Source organism: Mirounga leonina, unplaced genomic scaffold, assembly GCF_011800145.1.
Source record: "Mirounga leonina isolate KUSES-001 unplaced genomic scaffold, KU_Mleo_1.0 Mir_178, whole genome shotgun sequence".
Lineage (NCBI taxonomy): Eukaryota > Metazoa > Chordata > Mammalia > Carnivora > Phocidae > Mirounga > Mirounga leonina.
In genome coordinates, this window is record NW_023270464.1 from 13,658,989 (window position 1) to 13,671,152 (window position 12,164).

The following is a 12,164-nucleotide window of genomic DNA, read 5'->3' on the forward strand; positions in this document are numbered from 1 at the left end:
CATTTTATTTTTTTAAAAAGATTTTTTATTTATTTATTTGACAGAGAGAGACACAGCGAGAGAGGGAACACAAGCAGGGGTAGTGGGAGAGGGAGAAGCAGGCTTCCCGCTGAGCAGGGAACCTGATGCAGGGCTCGATCCCAGGACCCTGGGATCATGACCTGAGCTGAAGGCAGACGCTTAACGACTGAGCCACCCAGGCGCCCCAAGGGATCATTTTTAAATAAGGATCCACAGGTTTAGTTTGAATTGGGGGCAAAGGGAGAGCTGAGCAGACTCTCAGTTAAGCTCAATAAATGCGGTCTACTTTGTCTCTCATCCACCCGCCATTGTCTTGGAAAGCAGACTGGAGCAAGCAATGGCTATCGCTTATTATTGGTTATTCGTAACAGAGCTGGTCATTTAGAAAGCGCCCTTCATTAGTTTTCTGTATTAGTGTTTGCAACTAGTTGTCTGTATTCGTTGGTAAGCATCCGGTTGGACAGGTGGTTTTACCAGGGAATGGAGGACCACCACAGAAACTGGAACAGAAGCAGCCAGATATATTTGTGTGAGCTGGCCACCTGATGTCCGCCTACCCCCGCCCCTTGCTTCCCACTCAGGTATAGTTACGGTTTAGTGAGGATGATGATGGAAACAAAATAAGAAACAAACAAACAACAACAAAAAATACTACCGAATAAGCTGCCTTGGCATATTCATGTACTTCCTGGAGAACCCAGGCTATAAAATAAAATAAATCTGTCACTTCATCTCCAACTCAGAGCCTACACTGGTTCCTAAAGGAACCCCGGTCATAACAGGGTTTTTGTTTTTTATACTTTTTTCCCCTCTGGGTAAAATTACAACTACTTTTGCTCAGAAGTTCTCAAGATCTTTCATTTTGTTTAGTGTCACATTCTGAACACGATAAATTATAAACTATCTGAAGAATCTCCAGGTGTTTGCAAACTACAAGCCAGAGAACTGGTTGGGTCTTTTGTGCCTGTCTGGAACTGAAGCTCACTCTTCTAGCTCCTGGATTCTAATTTCCTCAGAGATCTGTGTAAGCCAAGAACTCTGGCAACTCCTGTCAAGGTGTGATCTGATCAAGTATGGGACCCCTGCAGGGAGATAGTTTTCTGTTCTAGCAAGAGCGAATATCCACGACGAGGGGAAAATTCCAAGTCGATGGAGTGTAATGCCCTTCTCATGGCAAATCTGCATGCAGGGTTCAGTAGCAACCCAGACATCATCGCTCAGACCACGTTCTTCTGGGCTTTCTAGCACATCACCCGGTTATGCCCCATGGCATTCCCCTCCACCTACCATGTTTTGGTCCATTTATGTGATTACTCATTTAACTGTTGTCCCCCTTCCAAAGCATGGCAGAGAAATTAAAAGAGGAAACTTGTGTGTTCTGTTCACTGCCTTAGCCTCAGCCCCCATCACTATGTCAGGTGTCATAGCCACTCGATTCGCACCCATTGAAGGAACAAAGTAATAAGCAAAGGTGTAGGTGAGTGAGGTAACCAGACCAGGGAGGCCGTTGGTGGGGAGTTTTCCAGGCCCTCCAATGGGTACTGGGTACTGCTAGAGAATTCGGGGCCCACATGAGTCTAGACCAGAGCCCAGAGGAAAGGAGGGAGCTAGAGAGGAGACACTCCAGACCCTTATGGGAACCAATCAACAGCATGTGTGCAACACTGATTTTGGAGAGTTTATTGTAGCCCATTCCCTGGGGATACAAAAATCAGTATCACAGGGCTCCTGCCAGGTCGGAGGTGGGGAGCCTCGCTGACAGACCAAAGCGCCATTTGGAAGATGCTAATGATAGTGAGCATCCCTATCATCATCACACCTCCTGTTTATTGAGCACTAACTATAGAACCAGGTACCAATCCAGGACCTGTACATGAATCAACTCACTGAATCCTCACAAAACCATATGAAGTTATCTCTGTTTTGCGGATTCAGAAACTGAAGTTACATCAGTTGTCCAAGGTCACTAAACCAATAAATGATGGTAGGGAGGTAAAAGATGAAGTGATTGTAAAAAAAAGAATAAAGTGAGAGACAGACAGAGACAGACAGACAGAGCACTCCAACAAAACAGCCACTTAAAGAATGAGGTTTATTTTGCTCTGGGGTGGTAGTCTCAGGAGATAGGAAAGCAGCTGCTTCACGTGGCCACTCTGTTCCCCGAGTCCCTCCATCTCGTCTCTGCTGTCCCCTGGTTGGAGCCAATGGAGGAAAAGGAGCATGTGAGAAGTTTTGAGTCCTGTCCTAGACATGGCACCACGGCCCTCCCACCCACATATCAGTGGCCAGGATCTGGTCACTCCACACTCCGAGTCACAAGGAGGGCTGAGAAGCGCAGTTCTTCTCTAAAATATTGCATGCCCAGCTATGACTATATTCTTATAGAAAATGAGGGTGGATAGACTGGGGTGGACAGTAGCCATCTTTCCCACAGTGGAAGAACCGACACCCACACCTATCTGACCCCCAGGCAGCAAGCCTAGTATGGGCAAATTAGTCTATCACGTTATCCAACGGAGAGGCAAGGGGTAAAGGCCAGATCAAAGAAGGTACAGAGAAAGATTGAAATTCTAAAATGGGCCAAGCAGAGACTTAATTAATGCATTACATGGTGATCACCGTCAATAATACTATATTACATATTTCAAAATTGTTAAGAGAATATGTCTTAAATGTCCGGTCCACATACACACACACAAAAAGAGATGATAATTATGTGATGTCATAGAGGTGTTAACGCTAAGGTGGTAATCACACTGTAATATATAAAGGTATCAAATCTACAGAGCACTCACTTTCCACTTAGGCAATATTCTATGTCAATTATTATCTAATTTATTTTTAAAAAAAGGCTAAGCAAAATGAAAACAGAATCTTCTTTGCCAAGAAGATATAGGAGGGTAAGGGTTTATACATGCCCGAGTGGTAACAACTTGAACAAACGTAGAAAGCATGCATTTCATTTGTGTATTGAAAAGTACCTGGTCTAGTGGGGATGGGGACAGGGGGTAGAAGGGGTGAGGGATGGTGCAGACTAAAACCATTTAGAGGCAAGATTGTGAATGACCTTGTATTCTATACTATGGAATTAATGGCAATGAATAACCATGACATTTTTTAAGCACAAGCCAGCGTTGGGGATATGATTGTATCTCTTGTTAGACTGTCTGAATCTGGGGTTATCTCCTGGAGGATGAAGCTGTAAACGTCCTCTCACCAACCCCTGTAGAGAGAATCTTACCCACACTGGAAATCCTAAGTCAAGCTCAGCACGGAGCCTCCTCGACCAGGTTCTCTCCCACCCAGGAGATCTGTATTTTTGTTTTTCTGCAGGAAAAGTTGGAAAGTATCTCATCCTAGATAGGAATTCTCTGCTCCCAGAGCATGAAAACACATGCCACCAAAAATCATAAAACGAATTTTGTTATAGGTTGGAAAGCCCCCCATACATTTAGGCACCAGTTCTCCTGATGGTTCTAGTTTAGGTGGATAGTGATGCTTGTTGACGTTCCCTAGGCCGACGGCCGTGGGCAGTGGGGGGATTGAACCAGGAGCACTACAGTGCAACAGAAAAATATCTAAATGGAAATCAGCTGGTTTTCAGTCACTAAATCAACAAGGAGCTAGGATGGAAAAGTGGCACCATACACATGTATAGGAGGGAGCACATCATTGGAAGAAACACACACTATCCCAAAATGTTCCAGGTCATCTCACATACCATCTGAAACCTGAGATCCACACACAAGTTGGTATTGCAATGTGGTTCACTTCTCCAAAACAAATTCTTGAGCAATTTTATTAAAATGACATTTTAAAATTGTGTGCATAGTTACTGTTGTTTCTGAGAAATGCTTATCTAGAATTTCTTTTTTTTATTTTTAAATTATGCTTATTTATTTATTATTTATTTTATATATTATTTATTATTTTTGTCATTACCCAGAATTCACTCTTGAAGTTTCAGTTAGTGCCTATTCTTGGATAAGTCTCTTAAAATAGGGGGTCTTCATATTCTGTACATCACGGATATTTCTGAAAACAGAAGGATAGCCGGAATGTACACACATGGTTTTGTGGGACTCCTTGGAAATGGGGTCTATGGTCATTAATGAAGAACCTCACTCGTGAGAATCAAACCCATGTCTGATCACAAAGGGAAGACTGGCCTTTACTTGGGGTGTGTTAGAGCCCCAAACAGTGGTCCAGGGCACTGGGTTCATCATTTTCAAAAACTTCCAAGATCCCAGAGCTGAAAGAAGAGTGTTCAGGGTCGCAGGAGTTGGCTTTCCGGGAAAGGAGAAACAACTGTAAAGAGAGGTCCCTGGACATCATGGAAAACAAGCATAAGCCACATTTCTTGGAAAAGATATTTGGCAGGAAGAGAGAAACTTCTCTGCATCTCCAATCCCTAGTGGTAATTCAGATCAAATTGGTAGCTATTTCTATTTCTTTTCTAATTTCTAATTCTACATTCTAATATGTAGGGCCACCTGGGTGGCTCAGTTCGTTAAGCCTCCGATTCTTGATTATCACTCAGGTCATAATCTCAGGGTCATGAGATCAAGCCTCATGTCGGGCTCTGTGCTGTGTGTGGAGCCTGCTTAAGATTCTCTCTCTCCCTCTCCCTCCCCCTACTCGTACATGCCCTCTCTCTCTCTAAGAAAAATAAATAAATAACCAATGTATTTGTACTAAATTTATATTACTGATGAATATGACATTTAGTCTTCAAGTCACAAGTTCTAATGGTCTTCCACTGGTTTTGTTATGCAAATCCCCATACCAGTTTGCAGATAGGTAATAATTACATGGCTGTCTAAAGAATGCCACAGTTTAAACAAGTTCATTGCCATTCGTATCTCTCCTCAAATAAACACTTTTAGGAGTCACTACTCATGTTAGAATTTAAAAATGCTTCTAGTTTCATGGGACAGTTCCTCTGTTTTGAAAGCAATAGAATGTTTGCTGGATTTCTAGTAACTAGATTCTGTTTTGACGACTTAATCCTTCGGATTTTACAGGCCATTCTTTTCTGGTTAGAGTCCCAAATCTGATTCTGGAAGGTCCTTAACTTCACATACGAGGAAAGGAGTTCAAAACTGATCTGCTTCTGATACATCCAAGGTTCATTTGATATGGGGAAACCAGACACGTAAGCCAGCATTGTTCCGAATTACACGTTTATCTCCAGGAAAGCCACAGTGAGAAACTCATGCCAAACCTGACCCAGCCATACTGAATTTCATGGTGGGAGCTCCAGTTAAGAAAAGAGTCAAAGGTTCCCTGGTTTCTCACCAATCTCTCAACTAACAAATATACGGACTGGTTTAATATACATGTGAAAAAGACGCTACATTTTACACTCACAGTTTTTCTCGGGAAAAGAATTCAGTGAGTGTTTTCTTCAGTTCTAAAGCATTTTTTTTTTTTCCCAATAGGGATACAGAGCTCCTCCTGAAAGTGAACAATATTTTAAATTAATTAGATACATAGTTTACTTCCAGAGTGAAGAAGGCAGCTGCTGTATTTTACAAACTTCTTACCCGCGTAGAGATCTCATACGTATCTCCAGTGTTATTAGGTCACTTGGCCGTTTTAGCGAACAAGGTACTTTCCCAGCCTTTGCAGCAGGATAGAATGCTTCCATCTTGGAATGGTTTCTATCACTCTCCACAGGTTTATTAAGTACCCATGCATCAAGCAAAGTGTGCAGCAGACAAGAGGCAGAGAATAAGCCTCAGGGGACTTACAGCCTGCCTGCAAAGACAGATCACAAATGAGTTGTAACAGTAAGGTGGTGCAATGAGTGTCATCCTTGGAAAGGCACTTCTCACAATAGGACATCTCCCCATTGGGCAGAGCTGTGGTGGTCTTTCTCCAACACACAGAAAGATTCTGAGACAGCTCTTTGAATTGTTTGGATTTTGTATGTCTAGACCCACCTCTGAGCAATCTGCATACAGGAGATAATATGGCATTAGACTATAGGGCTCAGACCCTGGCTCTGCCTCTTTCCAACTATGTGACCATGGCCAAGTTACTTAACCTCTCTGTGATTCAGTTTTCACATCTGTAAAATGGGCCTAATAAAAGTACCAATTTCATAAGACTGGTCATCAAAGTTAGTATATGTAAGGAGTTTAAAGGAATGCCTAGCTCACAATAAGTTTTAGATATTTTTCTACTATATAAATATGTGTTCAATGAATGAATGGATTTAGAATATTTTCTTGTGATCCAAGTAGGATTCACTATAATGAGTCACATTATAGTGAGCCTGCGTGGCTCAGTCGGTTAAGCATCTACCTTGAGCTCAGGGCCTGATCTCAGAGTCCTGGGATCCAGCCCTGGGGTGGGCTCCTTGCTCAGAGCGGAGTCTGCTTCTCCTGCTCCCTCTGCCCCTACCCGACTTGTGTGCGCCTCTCTCTCCCTCTCTCAAATAAATAAATAAAATCTTAAAAAAAAAAAAAAAGGACAATAATGAAATACATTATTTCACTTCTAAGAACAACCCCATCAGGAAAGAATTATTGTCCCCATTTTATGGGTTTTATGGATCAGGAAACTGAGTCTCCATAAGGCTTGGGAACTCTGCACGCGGTTACAGAGGTAGTGAGTGCTGGAGTTGGGATTCAAACCCAAGTCTGGTCTGCCCAGAAAATGCCCTTGCTGTTCCTGCATGAAAACACCTTGCAAAAGGTCAGAGAGAGAAATTAGAGGCACAGTCAGGATTCAAAAGCTCTGCTGTGACCATCAAGACCGTGGCTCTGTGACTACACTCAGACTAAGCACTCTGTTTTCCCACCTTAAATTCCCTGCTCTCCTTGTAAATAACCCTGTTTGCTGATCAAGCAATAGTATCTGTCGGTAGATGATTCAGCCAAGAAGATTTGGAATTTTGATTCATTTCTGGAAATACAGAGTCATGAATAAGTCACAATCTCATTAACTCTCCTGCTTGCCTTCCAAGCTTGGCTTTTCAAAATCAGAGAGCATTAGAGCTTAAAATAATGCCTCATGATTGACTCAGAATAGATCGTTTTATGCCTGCACTGTAACTTCAGGAAACGATGATTAAAATAATCCACAATGGAAACACGATAACCGGAGCTACTCTTTCTTCTTGTTGTTTTTTGTTTTAGTGAGAAACTCCTGATACATAAAAATATAAAATTATAACTGTTTTTTTAAATATTATTATATAAATTATAATTTTCTATTTTATTATTTATTTTTATTAATAATTATTTTATATCATTAAATCATATTATTGTGTAATTATATAACATGTTATATAATATGTTTTTTAAATCATATGATTATATAATTTAGAAGCCAAATGGGAAACTTGAAATCCAAGGGTGATTTGTTCATTGTTCTGTAGTTTGCTGTTAGTTTAGGGATGGAGGTGTATTTGGGAGAGAGATGTTAAAATAATTGTGTCATTGGCTTCAATTCTGAACTAAAAAATAAACTCTGATCATAGCTCTATTTCTGGGCTGCTCAGAGCAGGAAATAAATTTTAGGAAATTGGGCAAGTTAAGAATTAGCCTGTGGGTGCCTTTTCTTTCAAATCTGCACATCAAGGAAATACTGGAATATGTTAGGAATGCCAGACACATTTTTTAATTGAGTACATGAATGAATGCAGGCTCCAGAACAACTAATAAGCCCAGAATTTACACAGTAACACTTTTAGTATATGTTGTAGCTTGATCTTATTTTAGAACATGTTTTAAGATATATTTTGCTATATTGCAAGTATAAAGGAAACGTGCCTATGAGCCTTCTCTAAGGCACTATTTTTCTCATGCTTCAACTGTTAGCAGAACAGATGAGGTAGATTAATTACAGTTTTTTCAAGCACAAAAATAAATTTATTAAACATAGCTTTAGAATTGGTAACATTTTGGCATCTTCACATTTTGGATCTCTATCGTTATTTCTCTGTGTAGACAAATGAATGGAGAAATCCGCATCCATAGGGCCAGCATTTTGAAAGAGAACATTTCTAACGGCATGTGAGATTTTACACCTGTAATTATTTTGGGGTACAAAATTGGCTACACCAATAATTGCTCCTATAAACAGCTAATTGTAGCTGCCGTTAGCCACTTGTGGGTGTAATTAGCTGCTTGCCCTTAATCTTCATGGAATGCCCAATTCTCCCTGTAATTAGTCAATTGTAGATGCTGTTACTTTCACAAGAGAGGAAAGACTGGATTATCTTCCTTAAAAATTGTTATATCAAATCTTTACATTTAAATCTCACTTTATGGAAAGTGCGGAGAGAAATGATTACGCTCGTAAAATGGATTAGAGATAATTTTAGTCTCCCTGCCTGTACCTTAGAGACTGCATGTCCAACAGATGCTATGGGGACATCTTTACCACAAAATCTATTATTTTCATCTATGTATTGTTAGCTGGCATTATTATTTTTTATTTTTTAATAATTGTACTCCTATTGGAAATGTGCATAAAATATTTAAGGTATCTCTGGGTGCTTACATAACAAAATCCTGTTACAAAGGGTCCCAACTTTCAGGAAGTCTGTTTATACCACAGGCTTACGAAGCTTAATCAATTTAGAGGTGGAACATCCGAAAGTCTGAATTAAAACTTCAGCTCTCATTTGCCAACGGAGTGGCTGTGGGTATGCTATTTAACTTCGTTAGCCTCAATATTCCCCTCCATAAAGTGGGGACAATGACTCTTCTGCTTGTCTAGGTGGCCATGAGAATTGCATAACCTTCCTGAGCATTTGAGAAATATTTCTTACTGCAGCAAATGCAATTCAGTTCTTCACGCTGAATGCAAAGCATAGCATCTTTTCTCACTATAACGCTGAAATGCAGTTTTGCTATTTGCCCCAAAAATGGGGGAGCTACCACAAAAGATAAAAAAGTTCTCCCTAGCCATTACTTGTTTCCTCTTCTGTGAATTTTTAGAATGGTAGTATTTTCTTTTCTTTTTTTTTCTTTTTTTTTTTTTTTAAAGCACGAAGATTGGGCGCCTGGGTGGCTCAGTTGGTTAAGCGACTGCCTTCAGCTCAGGTCATGATCCTGGAGTCCCGGGATCGAGTCCCGCATCGGGCTCCCTGCTCAGCGGGGAGTCTGCTTCTCCCTCTGACCCTCCCCCCTCTCATGTGCTCTCTCTCTCTCATTCTCTCTCTCAAATAAATAAATAAAATCTTTAAAAATAAATAAATAAAATAAACACGAAGATTTTCAAATGGCAAATTCTAGTAGAGTCGAAATCATTTTAAGCTATTATCCTGACATGATGGTTGTACACACACACACACACACATATATATATTCTATATTGTGATACATTGTATATATAAATACAAACTTGTATTATGTGATTAGCATCACTCTCTGAAGTTACAAAGGATTCTCAGAATTCTAACCCTTGGAGCATATATAATATCCTGATTATCATATGACTGTTTGCATGTCTGTACATGTAAGAGTGTGTGTGTCTGTGTGTGTGTGTGTGTGTATCTGTGTGGATGTGTGAGTGAATAATGTTGTCATAAAATACACTGGAAGCCTTGGGAGCTTGAAGCAATATCTTTCTCCACTAAACTGCTTTATTACTGCCATTCCCTCCCTCCTGGGCATGCAGTCAGCTGAGACTAGGCCAAATTGGCAGTCATTTTCAGAGAGCCTGGCAGGCCCGTGATCTCTGGGAGTCCCCGGCCGGCGTCTCTCTCTCTCTCTCTCTCTCAACCAGCCCTTCCAAGGGACAGTAGCATCTCTGGTTCCTGGGTTGTAGTTTGCCAGGGCAGGGTCAGGAGTCAGGACCAATATCAATTTTGATCTTCAAGTCACACTGTCAAGGCCTTCTCCAACTCCTGTGGTATTTTTGTAGTGACGGCTCTTTCTGCCTCCCCTCCTGATTCTCTGGCTTCAACGAGTCGCACGCCAGGATCTTTATGAGTGGCTGGAAGGAAGGGTCCCTTCAGTGACCAAGGGGTTAAATTGATAACAGAGTTTTTCTTAAAAAAAAATAATTTGGGGAGATGTGTTGACTGTTGATAAGCAGACCTAAAATAATAACAGCAGAGGCTGCTTATCACGAGCAAGCAATAGTCCTATGACAACGTTCCAGCTGATGAAAAAAATGGGAACAAAAATTAATAGTGACAGTACTCGTAGAAACAAGCCATAAATTCGATACTAAGTCATAAAATACAGACTAACCCAATAAACACATGCTACTGTTATTATATTAATATTGTTAAAAATATCATAACATTTAAAAAATGGAATGGAGGTAGAAAAGCACTTTTTTTTTTTTAGTGGTGATTTTCACTCAGTGTGGCTTAGAGGCAGAGGATCTGTTGTTTTTTAGTTTTTTTGTTTTTTTGCTTTAAGCTAAAACCACTAAAACTCTAACTTAGCACAGTGAAGAACCTGACTTCAGAAACAGAACATGTGCAAGGTGATCACATCTCTATATTCTACAAAGACGGGATGGGAGAGGGAAATAATATTTGTTGAAGGCTCTTGTATGAGCCAAGCATTTTGCATCTGTAATGTCAATTAATCATCCAAAGAACATTTCCAGGAGGACTTGCTCTTCACAGTTTGGAACAAGGAGAACCAAGAACAGCAAAGTGAGTTGTCCGAACATCCAAATGCAAGGCGGCCTGGCTCCACACTGGGGTTTGTAAATCAGATGCAGCTGGGGCCGGAGCCTAACTATAGAGGGGACACAAAGAGAGGTGGTCTTCTCTACCCCCTGAGAATGCAGGACCCATCTAAGGAAGGCTGCTGTGGTTCAGAGCCAGCTGATGGTGGCCATTGTCAGACTGGCTGATTTTTTCCAAAGCAGCCAAAAACCCACATGGACATGTGAATTTTCACTATTAGCACAACGGAATCGGGCCATGGACCCCAGCTAGCCGGAGGGCCGAAATCTGGGAGTCTGTGCCCAGAAGCCTGTCTTCTCTCCCCTACTTTACCCTTTCCCTACAAAGAAAATCAATCCAAACAAAAAATATTTTTTTGAGAATATCTGATTAATGCCTGTTTCACTTTGGATATTTATCCTTCAAGAAACCGTTTCATTCCAGACAATGGGGCATGATATTATAATCTTTTTCCTTCAAGCCTTCTTTTTTTTTTTTTTCTTCCTTAAAAGTCCTGAATCACATTACAAATACCAATTGCAGATCAGCGAGGGGTACAGTCTCATGTCACTGAGAGTTGGTTTAACCTGTTTCTTATCATTGGAGCCTTATCACCTTCTTAGGAATTTGTGCCAATCGCTTGACTTTCAAAGCCCAAAAGACCAATAATGAAATGACACGCTTCTTCCCAGGAATAGAAGACTTTAGCATTCCTATTTTAAACTGGAGAAACAGACAAAAGGAACTCATTTGACTAAATCAAGTTCACACAACTTGCCAGACATATACACAAAACTATCCTAACACTCTTGCTCTCGTTTCTGGTTTTCTGGAAATGAATTTGATGGTGACCTCTGAATGCACCTGCCGAGGCCGGTTATAGAAACTGCCTTTGGGTCTACGGCCATACCACCCTGAACGCGCCCGATCTCGTCTGATCTCGGAAGCTAAGCAGGGTCGGGCCTGGTTAGTACTTGGATGGGAAACTGCCTTTGGTATCCGGAGTCTGTTCTTTGCCTTGCTTGAATCTGACCAACACGATACAAATTGAAATGTTTCTCTAAGTTGCAGGAAATCATATAGGATTCACCAAGAATCATTTTTCTAATATTTTTAATCTCCACGTGGCCAGCCTTGTAAATAACAGAAATGAGTGCTCTACCAGCAACCATTTCTGGTTGTTGCCCACCCCACCCCCCGCCTTTATTCCAGCCCTCTGTGTGATAAGCTTTCATTCTCGACAGGACATCAGAACTTGACTTAATAGGGCAGCAGGGGTAAAATCGCCAGCTCTTTACATGTAGGGAATCCTGAGGTACATACAAGCCTCGTTCTAAGATGTGATAACGTAATCTAAAGCCAGGCCCAGCCTGTCACTTCGGGTCTAAAGGGATTTGATTCAGTGTCACAACCTTTGCCTCCCGAGGTCACTTTCTGTTCTTGCTTTTCTTATAACAAAAGGCGGGGGTGGGGGGAGGGGTGACTATGGTGTGTGTGT

The 12,164-nt window shown here is 41.1% G+C and overlaps 1 pseudogene; it reads left to right on the forward strand.

The window, feature by feature from the left end:
* Nucleotides 1-11,562: 11,562 nt before the first annotated feature.
* LOC118023216 lies at nucleotides 11,563-11,681 on the forward strand (annotated as a pseudogene).
* Nucleotides 11,682-12,164: the final 483 nt, after the last annotated feature.